This window comes from Dermacentor andersoni, chromosome 10, assembly GCF_023375885.2.
Source record: "Dermacentor andersoni chromosome 10, qqDerAnde1_hic_scaffold, whole genome shotgun sequence".
NCBI classification, from domain to species: domain Eukaryota; kingdom Metazoa; phylum Arthropoda; class Arachnida; order Ixodida; family Ixodidae; genus Dermacentor; species Dermacentor andersoni.
Window position 1 is genome coordinate 100,724,103 of NC_092823.1, and position 14,916 is coordinate 100,739,018.

Genomic DNA, 14,916 nt, shown 5'->3' on the forward strand with positions numbered 1-14,916 from the left:
TGTGTGTGTGTGTGCGTGTGTGCGTGTGTGCGCGTGTATGTGCGCGTGTGTGCGTGTGGATGTGTGTGGATGTGTGCGTGTGCGCGTGCGTGCGTGCGTTCTGAGCTGGTCGTATACCTTGCCCAGCCGCTGACATCCACATAGGGCTGCTTGTGACATTGCTCTCATAGATAACGGGCATTGTCGGTGGCTTCAATTTGCACTGTTCCCGGGCTTCTTGTGTGTTCATGGTGTTTTTTATAACCGTACATATAGTTTTGTAAAAAAGACTATGAGCGTAGATACGGTGATGTTTTCGCATTAGAGTTTCTAGATGAAGAAAACTTACTTTCACGCTAATAACCATGAGCTTCAGATGACTAAATAAGAAGCATTCTCACTCAATTTTTTTATCTCATCTCGGTTTGTTCATTATATGGCAAACTTCAAATTAGTTGCTTCGAAATAACAACACATTTGAAATAGTCACAATCAAATTCAAAGGCTCAATCCAAGCCATTTGAAAACCGAACATGTGGGGCAGTACAAATTGCAGTCCCTCTACCAGAACAGATGGAAATATTCTCTCACAAAAAGCATGAAAATCTAAGGAACTCAAGCTAGCGGATAGTCACTGATATGGCACGTTTTGCCGGGCCACCAACTGTCGCGAAGTGCCGTGCTCCTATTTGCCATGCCGTCATTCAACTTCGTCGCGCACCTTCGCCAGGCAGCGTTTTCATCCTACCTAGGAGCTCAGCACGCCCAATTTCAGTATTGTCTGGATTGCGCTTTGACAACTGATGATGATGATGTACATATAAAATTAGGTGAGACTTTCAAGATGTAAAGATATGGTATGTATTGAAGTGTAACTACCTGCAAGCTTGCGGTATAAAATTTGCCATTTATGCAGCCACTCGAAACGGGATAATAAAACTGTCGAATTGTGATATTATTCGGCTGAGTATTGTGTTATTAGTGCTAGTATATGTCAGCCTCGAATAGGATCCCCTCTGCATAAGCAGCCTGTACACACTACTCTCATAGCCTTTCTATAGAACATATGTGTGCGATAAGAAAACGCCCAGCACAGTTCCAATGTGCTCGGCCTAACTTGGAATCCGAATTTCTTCCTGGAGCATGCATTGCCTCTTTGTATAAGTTAGCGTATTTCGAAATATGCGATTCTCGGCGCATATGCAAGTAACGAAAAATACCCAGTTAAATGGCTTTCCTTGTTTCCAATAAACGATTGCTGCCTGTGATATCTGCTGCTCTTCAAAGATGGAGCCATTTAGGTGTTGCAGCGTCTAAATTTGTGTCAGAACCAACCACTCAGGTGCACTAGCTGCAGCATTAGCACGTAACGTCTCGACATTACTTTTTTGTTGGGCTCCTGGTAATCCAATTGTTTATACTATGTGTTACAATATGTAATAATGTCAAGACCACGGTGTCGTGCGATGCTTTGGCCGAGAATTGTATTTGTTACCTGATTCTGGAGGTATATGCCATCCTAACTACAACCTGTGCAATGACTAACCTGATCTTTATCTGCATTTAATTTTAATAGGCTGAAGAACACTTTCGCAATAACTCGGTAATGATAACTATGGAAATTCAAAACATCAGTATGGTAAGTGCTCAAGTCTCTGCGTAATAACCAAATATATATATATATATATATATATATATATATATATATATATATATATATATATACGCAGTTGTATCTTTCCCTTCGATCGAACTGGAAAAATATAGAATAGCACAAGACCTCCCGAAAATACATGAAATATCCGCAAAGATATCAGCGACCATAAACGTCAAAGCCTAGGCCTGATGGTCACACCGGAAAATAGCAACTTGAGGCACATCATAGACAAAATATCCCCTCACGTGTGTTAGTATCTACAGTGTTCAAGTAGAAATTAAAGCGCAGGGATACCTGCATTTATTTCCCTAAAAAATTGCCAATCCAGGTCACTAACTGTCGTACTCAAAGAGACACATAAACTATATGAGATGACAGTTGGGCTCACTGGTGAGCTATTATTAGAAGTGAATTAGACGCTGCAGCAGGTGATGGACAGCGAGTTATTTGGAAGCCATTCGTTGTCATCATCATCAGCAGCAGCAGCAGCGGCAGCAGCCTATTTAATGTCCACTGCAAGACAAATGCCTCTCCCTGCGATTTCCAATTACCCCTGTCCTGCGCCAACCGATTCCATCTAGCACCTGCGAATTGCTTAATTTGATCACCCCAACTAGTCTTCTGCTGTCCTCCACTGCGCTCCCATAGTCTCTCCATTTGTTATTTTTAGCGCTGTGTGCTTATTTCGATAATTGAGGCCTAGGATGCGCTACATGACACTGCTTCGGTCACAGTGAGCTATGTGGAAAGTGATCTAACATGTAGAATAGACATATGACAATTTATTAGAGCATGTCCAGGAAACACATTTACACCGAAACGTTGCTGCTCAGAAATGAAGTGTACATAACACTTGAAGCGCCATTGATCTAGCGACACTAATGTTAACACAACTTGATTTATAATGTGTTGAAAATACCTGATGGCCAACAGTATGAGCGAATAAAATAAATACAATTTTTGACCCGCTTTGTGGCATAGTGCGTTTTTTTCTTCTCTTTGCTCTGCGAACCTAAGAGCGTAGTATCAAATCAAGCTTACGCTGGGTGCATTTTAACAGAAGCCAAATGATTGGATGCACCAAGCCAAATGCATTGGACGCACCTTAAAGAACTCCACGTGGTGAAAATTATTCCGGAGTCTCTAATCATATTCCGCCTCCTAATCATATCGTGGTTTTGGCACGTAAAGCCACAAAATTTATTTGTAAGGTTAGTTTTGAGTGTCTTTCTGTAGCTCAGTTATTTCTTTTATGTTTAATGTTGTAAAGCCTTAAAAACGTATCGGACTAAATCCGACTCACTGAGCAAGTAAGATTTGTAAATAGAATATTGTGCTAAATATATGGTCGCCAAGTTAGCAAAATTTATGTTGGGTCCTGTGCTGCAACTTAATGTTCGTTCCTCTCAGCAACAAACACTTTATGCATGAATAGCTGTTGGATATACCACGTCATCATATATGAGCAAACAGCGTTAAGGAGTATAACAATGGTAACACAATTGTCACAAAATTTGCTTCCTCGGCCGAGATACGTAGATTGCTTAGGCTCTGAATCAGCATTTTCAGCGAAGTGAAGAACGAATGCGAACATTAACTTCATCGAGCGATCGAGCTCGACAGTCTACCTCAGAGGACTCCATTTCGCGATGAGAGTGGTTCTGGTTATCTTGTGCCTCGGGACTATTAAAGACGACATGGTCAGGTCTGATTTGAAGAACCTGAAATAAAATCATTAAAAAACGACACACTGGTGACCTATTTCATATGACATTGTTTACATAATAGTGCAGAAGCACGTGGACTACGAAAGGAACAGATGGGACAGAGTGCTAACAACTGAGTGTTTATTGCACAAGAGGAGATATATATATATGAGCGCACAAAAGGAAGCTAGAAGGAAGACGCAAACATATCAAGCTGGCCAGAAACCCTGACCAGTTCACCAGAGAAATAGCAGAAGCTCCACAGATTAGGAATAGGGACAGTGTCAGTTGCCCGTCCTGTCGGAGTTCTCTGTCCTTATCGGAGAAAAATGTTTTTGTCGCGTTAGCCGCCTGTGCCAATTGATCTTGCTGAGTTTTGTTTGTGTCTTCTTTCTCTATTCCTATTGTGCAATGATATATATATGCCTTTGCTAGTGCAATAAACGCTCAGTTGTTAGTTAGCGCTGTGTCCCGTCTCTTTCTTTCGTAGTCCATGTGCTGCTGCGCTACTGTGAACATATATATATATACATATGAAATTGTTAGATTTGATTTCCTGGGGTATAGAGGCATTGAGAGATTGGAGAATATGTCTTCTCTCCCACAATACCTTGCCGTCTTGTTCGCATGAAGGCTTCTTAAAAGAGGAAAGACTGCTGTGGACCCTTCTTGATTAGCACCCGTGCCTTTCGTTTAAGCTCGGATCTAAGTCGACACTGTACAATGTATACTGAGGCACCATGGTGACAGAAATATGGGCGTTAGCTGCTGCATATTACCACGCTAAAACTAAGTTTACAAGCATTTCGCTTAGTTAAAAAGTACATACTGGGCATCAAAGGCACCCACAAAGCTTCGTCCAGGACATTGCTTTATCCAGGTTCACAAGTTTTCGTTTCATTCTATCAAGCTTTAGTTGCCTTGCACACGTGCCCAGTTTGCTTTGCGCATTTTCCGCGTGCCTGCTACGGCTCGGGCGGTGTGTTGGATGATATTGATGTTGATGACGATCACTGGCTTCCCCTTTCAAACCGGGTGGTGACCAATAGTCACCTGGCCTGCTTCAGTTCTACATGCTGTACATATTTTTCATGATTCTGTATTTTTTTAAATATCTGATGTCAACCTTAACTCTGGTATTTAAACTCTGTGTCACAATGTTGCACCCTTATGTACGCTTGATGTAATGCTGATGATAATTTATTGGCATCTCTTGTGAAACGGGGCGGGACGAAAAATTCAGCAGACACAACTAAGTCTGCTTACTTGTTGGAATGTGAAAGCATTATAATCATTTAGGTCAAATGCTTTTGAATTATGGTTTCGACATATATTGAAGTTCTTTCTGCTGAAGAGGCGTGTCTATTTGCTCATACGTTATTAACAGACCGGAAAAATTCGGACCATTTTGCTGCATAACGATTGATTTAATTTATTTCGCTTGCTTCGTTTCCTGAGGCGTGCTTCCTTGGGCGACCTCGATTTACAGCTGACGCTGAGTTAGAGGCTTCGGAGAGCATGCTAATATACACAGCACTGCTGAAATCCAAAGGGCAGCTGACGTGCGGGAGGCAGCGACGTGACGTGTGCAATAACGCATGTACTAGGCACAACTTATTTTATATACATAATTTGGCGGCGAGACTACATCGCAGCCGACCGAGTAGATACAGCACCGATGGACTCCGAAGAGCAAATGACAGGTGGGAGCCAGTGACGGAAACAGTGATGTTACCTATACAATCACGCATGCACTAGGTTAAACTTTAGTCAACCGGAACCGTGGAGCAACCACGGCGTCGGGGAAGCTTGCTCTTCTGGCATCCCAGAGATCCGGGGTTGATTCCCACCCAGACTGAAATGTACCAAATTCTCTTTTTAATTCCATTCATGGACTTTGTTTGCAGACACTTGTCTGATAACCATGGCGTCAATCCGAGTATTTTTGACGTGTTTTTACTCTTCGCGCCGTCGGCCACTTTGTGTACCATCTCTCGGTCACTCTGGCGAAGAAAACGCCAGATTTTGCCGTAATGCTTTCGCATTAGTAGTTACCTAGCCTGCTTGCGTTAATCAGGCATGTTATACGTGTCTTTCGTTCTAGTATTCTATAGCTCTGGTTGACAGCGCCCCTAGTGCATTTCATGAGTGAGACGCAAGGAAGCTAGGCGAGCATGTTTAACGATGCTGCCGGAAAAACTGCGAGGGCAAACAAAGTGTGTAGAATGCTACGGTTTGTCCCACCACTATAGGGCCCACTTGCTTCTCTCCCACTAATAGAAAACAGCAGCAGGTCTCATGAATAAAAGAGAGCGAGGGGAAGCCTTTCTTTCAATCATAGAGGTCATTGCTCTTGAACAAATAAAAGAGAATGTTGGAATCTAGGTGGGTTTCGCTTGTAGCCAAGAGCTAAAATGAGACTACCACAGATCCCGCCATGGTGGTGTAGTAGCTTTCACGTTGCGCGGCTAAGGCCGAGGGTGCGGGGTAAAATCTCGGCCACGCAGCCTAAATCTAACGGTGTCACAAAGACAAGAACACCCGTGTACCACGCCTTGGGTGGACGATACAGATCCCCGGGTAGACAAAATATTTTGCAATCCACCCCTAATAATGCCTTATAATGATATCGTGGTTCTGGCTCGCAAGGTCCCCCAATTTACTGTCAAGCTGCCACAATAATTATGTGAACATCTCCTTTCTCACTGCTTGTTCCAATTTTTCACTCCACAAAAATGAGATTGTCCTGGGCTTTCTTCTTTTGTTTTCTTGAATAAAAACATTTTTTTACTGCGGTCCCGCTTTCAAGATTTCTTAAATCTTGGCACCTCGACATCCATACGAATATGCACGCTTCGAGGAATGCAAATATCTCGATCTTGCGATCAACAGATACTTTGCAACCATAGGAATAGTTTACCTGGTGCAGGCCTAGCTGAAGCCTAAATCAGTGGGTGAGGCTTTTAATCTGCACGTGGTATAGTTAAATGATGATGAGAAGAACATATTTATGGCACAAAATATAACATTAATGAAATATTTCTGCTCAGACGAGCAAATGCAAGTCACACAATGTTAAAATAACTGTCTTCGAATTCTGTCCAGTGCAATATAGCTGTAACACAAGCAGTTTTACATTTGTAGCCTGCAGAAGCAGTCTGATTTGAAAACCACGATGAGTTTTTCAACTATTTTACAGAATGCGGATCTGGAGGTCAAGATACAAAAGAAGCCGAAAGTATTGGACGGGAATGCTACACTAAAACGTTTACAAAACTACTCGGTGTCTCATGGTTTAACGAACGACAGCATTATTTATCTATTCACTAAGTAAGTAGTTGGTCTGCTTTCTGTTAATATCTACAACAGTTTAATAAATAACTGTTGTACGTGTTTCATACAGCACTATTTGTTGAACAGTGATGTTTTTTTTAATTTCTATACGTAGTTGTGGGCTGACATTAGAAATGATTCCTTCTAAAGCTCTACATAAGGAATTCACTTCACGAATTTATGTAGGTAAACGTAACTTTTTCGCCAGTCCTAGCAACGGGTATAAACCAATTAAAACATAAAAATACGCTAATTGTTTGGTTGCATGTCGCACTTATGACCGTAGAAAGAGGTCATCGATATGCTAGAGATTGTCTATAGTTACCAAAAATATTCCACCTATAACAACCACAAGCACAAGTAGTGTTGCAAATTTTGGTGCCGGTGGTTACAATCCTGAAGAACTGACAACGTGATTTCAGCGATGTCATTGGAAATTGTTTTGTTCATGCACAAAAGTATGTTAGCCTTCAGCAGCAGTGAATAATCTCCTGCCTTGCCGTTGATAATTTGTTTCCAGAAAAAATTCTAACAAATTTTGAACATTTTTCAACAAAAATGAAATACTTTTTAACGTGCCAGTAGAAAAAATTCAGGAATATGCACTGAGACAATGTGGTATATGCTAAGACATAGGCTAAACAGCTTCTGTTTTTCTTTACGTTTTACACTGTTTCTTGAAGGTGGTGTAATAATGTGCAATGGTTTATCGCATAATTATTTGACGCTGCAAAATCTTGCAAAGCTGATGAAAGTTCTAGAAAACAAAACACTTCAGTTTCCGTGTTCATTCTTACCAAAGGTTTGAAATGATAATGGCCCTGCTCTTGTTTTCATTCGTGTCTGTTTCTTCTCTCTGGTGCTGGGCATGTTCACTCCTAATTAGCGGACATGAAGTATCACAGTTTGACTTGACGGAGAAAAATAAGCAGCCATGTCTGCGCTGTACATCAACCCCGCTTCGAGGCCAGCATGCTAAAACAAAGTTCATACACATAGAGGAAAGTCACTCTTATTATCGAACACGGACACTTCAATCACTCACATAGCCACAAGGCAAGACAAGCAGTGCCTCCATGTCCATTGGGGTGGCATGCCAACTTGCTTTACGAGCTTGCATGGGCTGCTCTTTGAACCAGTAAGTTTAAAAAGCTTAACTAGCAGAAGACTTCTCTTCTGAAAACAGCGTTAAGGCCGTCAACAGGCCGATTACCTGCTCTAGGCAGCCGGTCGTCTATGTTGCTTGGCGGCGATGTCATAGAGTGCCCACAGACGAGGAAACGCGCCCTCCTTCGCATGGGATCTCTGACGAGGGAATTAAAAGCTATGAAATATGCCGTGAATGAAAATGAATGAATGCTTCGCTGCCGATCGCACTTACGTCGTATCATCGTTCATCGCTTCTCCTTGACTTCAATGAATCTGATAAAACAGCGCCACGATGGTGCTGTTCATGAGGCCTTGAACTTGTTTTAAAAGTCAAGCTGGGAGCATTGCTACAAAGGAGGAGTACATATTTCTTGTGCCCTTTAGTACATACAAAATCATGAGCCATTCCACTGTGGGAAGGTGAATGACCAGCAAAGGTGTTTAGCACACGACAAAAAGGTGACAGAATTTTCGGAAGAAAACTGATAACTCATTTACCGTCATTTTTATATACATTCGCATGGACGACTGGACCGCCAGCCCAAGGAGCCGACGGATACTAGACACGTGTGAAACTTCGATGGGACCGCCACCGCGGTAGAACAGAAGGACAGCAGAGTAGATAAGAAAGCCCTTGGAGCGCCCTAAAAGAGGGAGGGGTGCGGACGTAGACATGGCCGACGCGGTTCAAAGTGTAGCATCTCTGCATATCAGCTTAATATCTTATATAGGTCTATTTCTATCCAAGATAATAAGCTTATTTTAGCCAGTTGGTGGAGTACTTGGAGCCTGCTTCATCTCCGACGCGGGTCGGCTCAGTATTGCATATACTCCGGGGTCAGCCCACAGCTTTTCCACACAGAGAACAAAAGGCAACAAAGGTATGAACGCATTTCTTGTCCTGATCGGTGGCCATCGTGACCATGAGTACGCACACACATTTTCGTATCACATCTGTTAATAAATGCGTCAACAATTCGATGCCCACCCAGAAATAACCTTGTTCGTCACGTAAGACAACGAATGGCTCGTATACCCGTAGGCAAGCAAAAAAATAAACTGAGAGTCTACTCATATGAAAAATAATGCCTGTTGATAACTAATCTACTGAACATGCATATTCAAGGGATGAGGCGTATCCAACGTGCAACTAAAGTTTAGTGTAAGATGTCCTGAAGATATACAGAAAAACAGAAGGGAAAGAAAACAGAAAAGACAAGAGTGAACATAATCATTTTGTAGAACCGTCTAACAAGTGCGTGTTACTAAGCAATTGTCAAAACTGCTCGCAAGAAAGGTTATTGCTTTGGCAGACAACAAAAAGAAGGTGAGCTGACGCGCTCAGAAACCTCACTAGTCGTTACTGCAGCTTCCACGATCTCGCGCGTGCACCAATCTTTGTCTCCAAACAAGACTACAGTGTTATCAAGATATGGCTTGCACTTAGTCTCGGCATTGTATGGCCAGGTGTCCCTGTCCTCCCTTTTTCACATTCCTGTCGTGCTTGCTTACCCATTCATTTAAGGATTGTTCCAACTGCGCTACGTAGGTTTTTCAACACAATAGTGGTATCCGATAGACAACGCCTACGGCACATGTGCCGAATTATTCCTTGTACTTCGCACCCCTTCTGCTGGCTTTTGTCCGCTTGAAATCCGGTGGAAGTTAGATGTCAGCGCATGTCCCCTTTGTGATTTTGTGAACTCTGCGCCTATACAGTACAAAGCATCGATTACCAACTAGGCCGAACCAACGCTTTGCTCTCGTCAATATTGTTCGACTGATGCAATTTTTTTCCCCGAGCCATCCTACACGTATACCGGGTCAGCAATTTTAGGGTTTACAGAAATTTTTCGAAGCACCTATGGTAGATACCACAATTCCATTCATTCCTTGCCCTGCAATATTCAAAGAGGCGGGCGTTATTTGCACGACAGATCGAAACGAATATTCAACAAATATCAGAAAATCACTAATTAACTTCGTCATTATCTACTTTATGGCATATGCTGCAATTTACGAATGGTAGCCGGTGAGATTAAAAGGTGTGTCCCCTTAGAATTAATTTTCAGAATTGTAGCAGTTTCGAAGTATTCATTGCAAAAGTAGGCAGTGCCAAAGATGGGCGCTCAAGATACACTTGTGCTTCACTGCATAAATTAGTGGTTTGCTGAAAAAGTTGCCAAAACGATAGTGCAGTTTCAGCACAAGCTTCACGGCGCATATATAAAAACCAGCGCTATTCTTCGTATTTATCAGTGTAAATGCCTTGAAACCTAGCTAACTACAATGCGGAAATTTCAATATAAATTGATCATTTGTTGATTTTGTTGAATTTTAAAAATGGCCTGTGGTAGATAGCACAATTCATGTCATTGGTCTAGATTATTCTGAGAGGTGGACGTTACTAGCACGAGTACTTCAAACACATATTCAAATGGCAAACAAAAAATCACTAATTCACTTCTTTAACAATTATTTTACGACACATATTGCACTTTACTAATTACAGACGGTTAGCTTGCAAGACGCATCCGCTTGAAATGAATTTCTAGGATGACACCTGTTTCGAGATATTTCCCAATGTTCGGAATAAAATAGATGAGCGTGCCAATTACTTTGTGCTTCAATCTCCAAACTGGAGTCTTTCTGGAAACGCATTCTAAGTAGATGACTCATTGTGACAATCAGGACGGTGCTAGCGAGACACGGCTTCTAGGCATCTTGGCTCCCTGACGACGCCAATCCGAAGCCAACACATCACAGGCTTTCCATCTATACAGCACCAGCGCAACGCCAGTTTTCCCTCTAGGAAATATGCGAGAAACTGTACGCCTTTTGCTGCAGACACGGTATTTTGCTTGTGGTTTCGAGTCATTGTGACCGCGTTTTGACTGCCACTTGAAGCAAGAACGTTCATGTACCGATCATTTCATATCCTAAAGGAACATCAGTTGCCGAAAAATAAGCAATACAAGTTGCTCTGCAAAGGCAGCTACCACCAGCTAATTTCACAACACCTCAAATTAATGTCCTAACTAATTTTAGGCTCGGGTTGACTATCCAGAATTTCCTCGGCTCAGTAACTACTTCAAAAGTTCTTGACTCACGTGTACTAGATATAATCATGCGTTATATGTAGCTCCTTTTCATCACCTAACTAAAATGTTTATATGCTATTATTATTTCTATAATTAAACAATCCGCCGCTTTTCTTGGTAGTGACCTATCTTTATTGCCTGCAGAACTCCTTGAACATAGATGTTTACTCGTTTTGCTATGTACCTTGTACTCCCCACTAATCCGATAGAAAATAATATTACAGAAACTAAAGGTTTCTATTCGGGGCAACATGCCTGCTCTCATCGAAGATGACAGTGATAAATAGGGGTAATCTAATTTTTTCTTCCGATACGGTGCACAATTCGTTGTCGGTTCTCGACATTTGTGGTGCTTGCTGCAAATGTCAAGCTTCCAACAGGCGCCATTTTGAGCTTTCACTATAGTACGTTGCTCTGTGAAAGATTTTGTCTTGACACGGTCTAGTATACCTGACAATATAATAGCTGTATTCCTCGACAACCGTTAGAATACGTTAGTTCTGACTTGATCTATGCACCAACGCAAGCGAGCGGGTGGCCCGTTATTGGATCTCTGTGCGAGTTGTTCAAGGATGCAAAATCTAACGGCAAATTCGGGTACTTTTCCACCCGCGATTCGTGCGCCAGCCCTCAGAGTAATCAGTTTCACTCACTCAAAAGCAGGGCTCGTATAGTACCGCAGGTTTGATCCGAGCAAGAGTGGCGCGTTCCAGTTGGGTGAACACAGTTCGGCACTGACAGAGAAGGGGCGAACTGTGTTCGAGTGGTCATGGCACACCATCGAAGGATGTGAAGACAACGAGCCACCTGCGGTGATGGGCGAGGTGTTTCTCGGCATATTTCAGGTCGAACACAATGACCACATCACTTGCTCGCTTTAGATGAACATACAGTGGCGTCTCGTCCAATTTTGGACATCATGACCGTTATACAAAATTATTTGCGTAACAATATTTCTCCGACATTTGCATAATTCCTTTAGATTATCACTTCTTAAACTAGACAAGTTACGCAAACACAAGTGAAGCTTTAACACTGAGAAAGCCCAAAGATTTTAGGGAGTAAACAAATTAGCAAAATTAACTTAGCTAGTACATCCAGGCCGCCGAACAGCAAAATACACAGAAGCACTTTAAGTGCGCTAAAGCTCCGAGAATATCGAATTCCCCACAAACCACAGTACTGGAGCCACCTTCAGTTTCCAGTGCAGTCTAGACATGAATTTTTTTCGCACATAGGGTTGTTGTGTGGATCACGGTCACGTGAGTGCAATGTATGCATACAAACGTCACCTTGTTTGCCATTACATATTATTAAGGCCATGATAGGCATTCTATGCGCGTTCGTATGTTTATTTTTCTTGTTTAAAATACACGCAAAATTTGCTTTTTACCACATTGGCGAAGAAGTGTGATCCGTCAGGACTAAGGTTTTGAAATTGAAAGTTGCATAATTTCTCTTTCTTGCAGTAGGACCCCTGTTGACAACCGTTACTTTGGTGCTGCGTTTCCAGATGTTTTTTCAAGTAAGCCACTGGAAAGTGAAATATGTAGGGAGCTCTATGCCAGTTTACGTAGGCAGCTTCTTCGGTACCCGTGTTTAGGAGGGCATTGAGAACCATGCAGCAAACGCGTGCAATGCCAGACGGGCTGTGGTGCTTATTTTTGTAGCTATGCAATAACTTTGTTTTACCTATGTCTTCCTGCACTGAAGGCATCGATCGCTTGAGAAGCAAACGTCTGTTTATGGGCCATTTCACAGGATAGTAAATAATCTACTTTCAATACTTGCCGTTGAAAATTATCTACCATATCTGCAGCCAAGCTGATGAGTGGCGTTAATGCTACCTGGGAGCTCGAGTAAGTTTAAGCAAGAAGCCGTGAAAGTGAACGTACGCTTAGGTTAAGGAAGAGATCGTGTGTTTAGCTTAAATTCCGGTTATCTTCCCTTTGAGTACTAAGGTTGTCGCAAATTTAACGCAATTGCTATTGAGTTTGGCGTGTAAATGAAATCTTAGGTTTTCCAGACCCAAAACCACGATTGATTACGAGAACATGCCGGAGTGGGGCATGCCGGATTAAGGTTGACCACCAGGGGACCTTTGACGTGGCTCCAATGCACAGCCCAAGGGTGCTTTTTGTATTTCATCGAAATGCGCCTGCCGTGGCCGGACTTTCATACCGCAACCTCGTGCTTGGTAGCGCAACACTATAGCCGCTAAGCAAGCGCGGTGGGTCTCGTGCTTAGCAGTGCAGCACCGTAGACGCTAAGCCACCGCGGCGGGTGAATTCAACGTTGCAATAAGACAATCACTTATTTCTTTATGCTTTACACCACTGTGGTATATGTCTGCTTGGTATCGTCGTTGCTATAATACTGAGCTCCCCGATTTCACTAATACCTTTCGCAAATTTCATTAGAGCGTACGAAAAAAATCTAGCTGACCAATTCTCATGACAAATGTCCCCGTTAATGCTATTACCATTACAGCAATGTATATTACACTGCACTGTCCATCTTCGAACATGCCTATATGAAGCCTGTATGGGGCCAGGCTCCCTTCTCGCACTTCGAACTTTAAAGGCTGCTCCATCTAGTGCCCCAGCTACCACGCGCGCGCATATCACGTGCGGTAGCGTGAATATATAACGAGACAAGATTTCCTGAATATATGTGATGCAAATTCGATACCGCCCAGCGCTGGGCAACTTAATCTTTTGTGCTGTTGAAGAGGGGCACATAACCAGGGGCACACACTTAGTTACCCAAATTGGCGTCAAAGACGTTCAACAAAAATGCGGCTCATGAATAGTGGCAGATACCCTGTAACCTACGTTAGGCCCGACCACTTATTTCAAGCCCTGTTCCTTCGGAAGTTTGGCATTGATAACCAAATTATCCACAGAATTTGCCGATTTGTGTATGATTACCGTGCCGTTCTTAACGTACCTATTGTATCAGACGCTGGCAACAATCGTAATAGCATTGTCAACGTTTCTGAAAGCTTTTTTTTGGCATTTTTCATTGAAAATGTCTGAAGTGAAATGTCTGTCTCTAAGACTCGGTTTCCGTGTGACAGTATTCATTCAGAATTGGTCGAAAGAGAGATGACGTCCATCTTTTTGAGCACAGCGCTAGCAGAAAACAAGCGAGCAGTATGTCTTGCGCAGTTTTGATACCCATGTCAGCCGCTTTCGCAGTTAAATGTACACATTCGCCCTCGTTTTGTGTGTGAGCTGAAGCGTAGTGAACCCGTCCTGGTGGCGTAGCAGCTATGGCATTGCTCACACTAAGACCGAGGGCGCCAAATGTCGGCGGTCACCTCTCGAAGTGGGTGAAATGCAAAAGAGACCCATGTATCATGCATTGGGTGTACGTTAAAGAACATTAGGGGTCAAAATTAATCTGAAGTCCCTCACTACAAACGTGCCTCACAATGGCAATTTGATAAAGGTATGAGAGTTATGTTAATGGCGTCAGAAATTTATGGATGCAGAAAAGCGTCAGAAATTCATTGCGTTGCAGAAATTAGCTGCCCCGGCATCTTAACACGCACTTGGATAAACTCCTGAGACGAGACGATTTCTGCATGACATTAGCGCTCACTGTCTTATTTAAATAAATTGCGCCATTAGAAAGCGAGCAAACTATTGACGCTGTTAGTCTTCTACAGTACGTGTTTTGAATGCGCTATTCCTTGCTATTCCTGGTCAAATCTTGACTATCAACTGTGAATATTTCTGTCTAGAAGTCTACATTCCTGAATTGTCCCTGTTACTATCTCGAGTCACAATAAAATTAATGTTTTCCTAGGTAATTGAATCACCCAAAACCTGCCTAATTATCATGCGTGAATATAAAATCTCGACCAAATTTTCTAAGAGATCCGGTATCCTTTAACCCCACTGCTGTGTAAATTAGGTTCTGTGACAAATTTTGTCAAGACATTTTGTCTCTAAGCCTATAAAAGAAATGAACCTCCATGTGAGTT

General features: G+C 42.5%; 1 long non-coding RNA gene and 1 pseudogene across 1 annotated transcript; both read left to right on the forward strand.

Annotated features, from left to right (window-relative positions):
* The first annotated feature begins 1,553 nt into the window (after positions 1-1,553).
* Positions 1,554-12,450, forward strand: LOC140213570 (uncharacterized). The gene is made up of 3 exons (XR_011890444.1): positions 1,554-1,618; positions 6,542-6,672; positions 12,395-12,450. It is a non-coding gene; the product is annotated as an uncharacterized lncRNA (long non-coding RNA).
* Positions 8,498-8,676, forward strand: LOC126546421 (U2 spliceosomal RNA; annotated as a pseudogene).
* Positions 12,451-14,916: the final 2,466 nt, after the last annotated feature.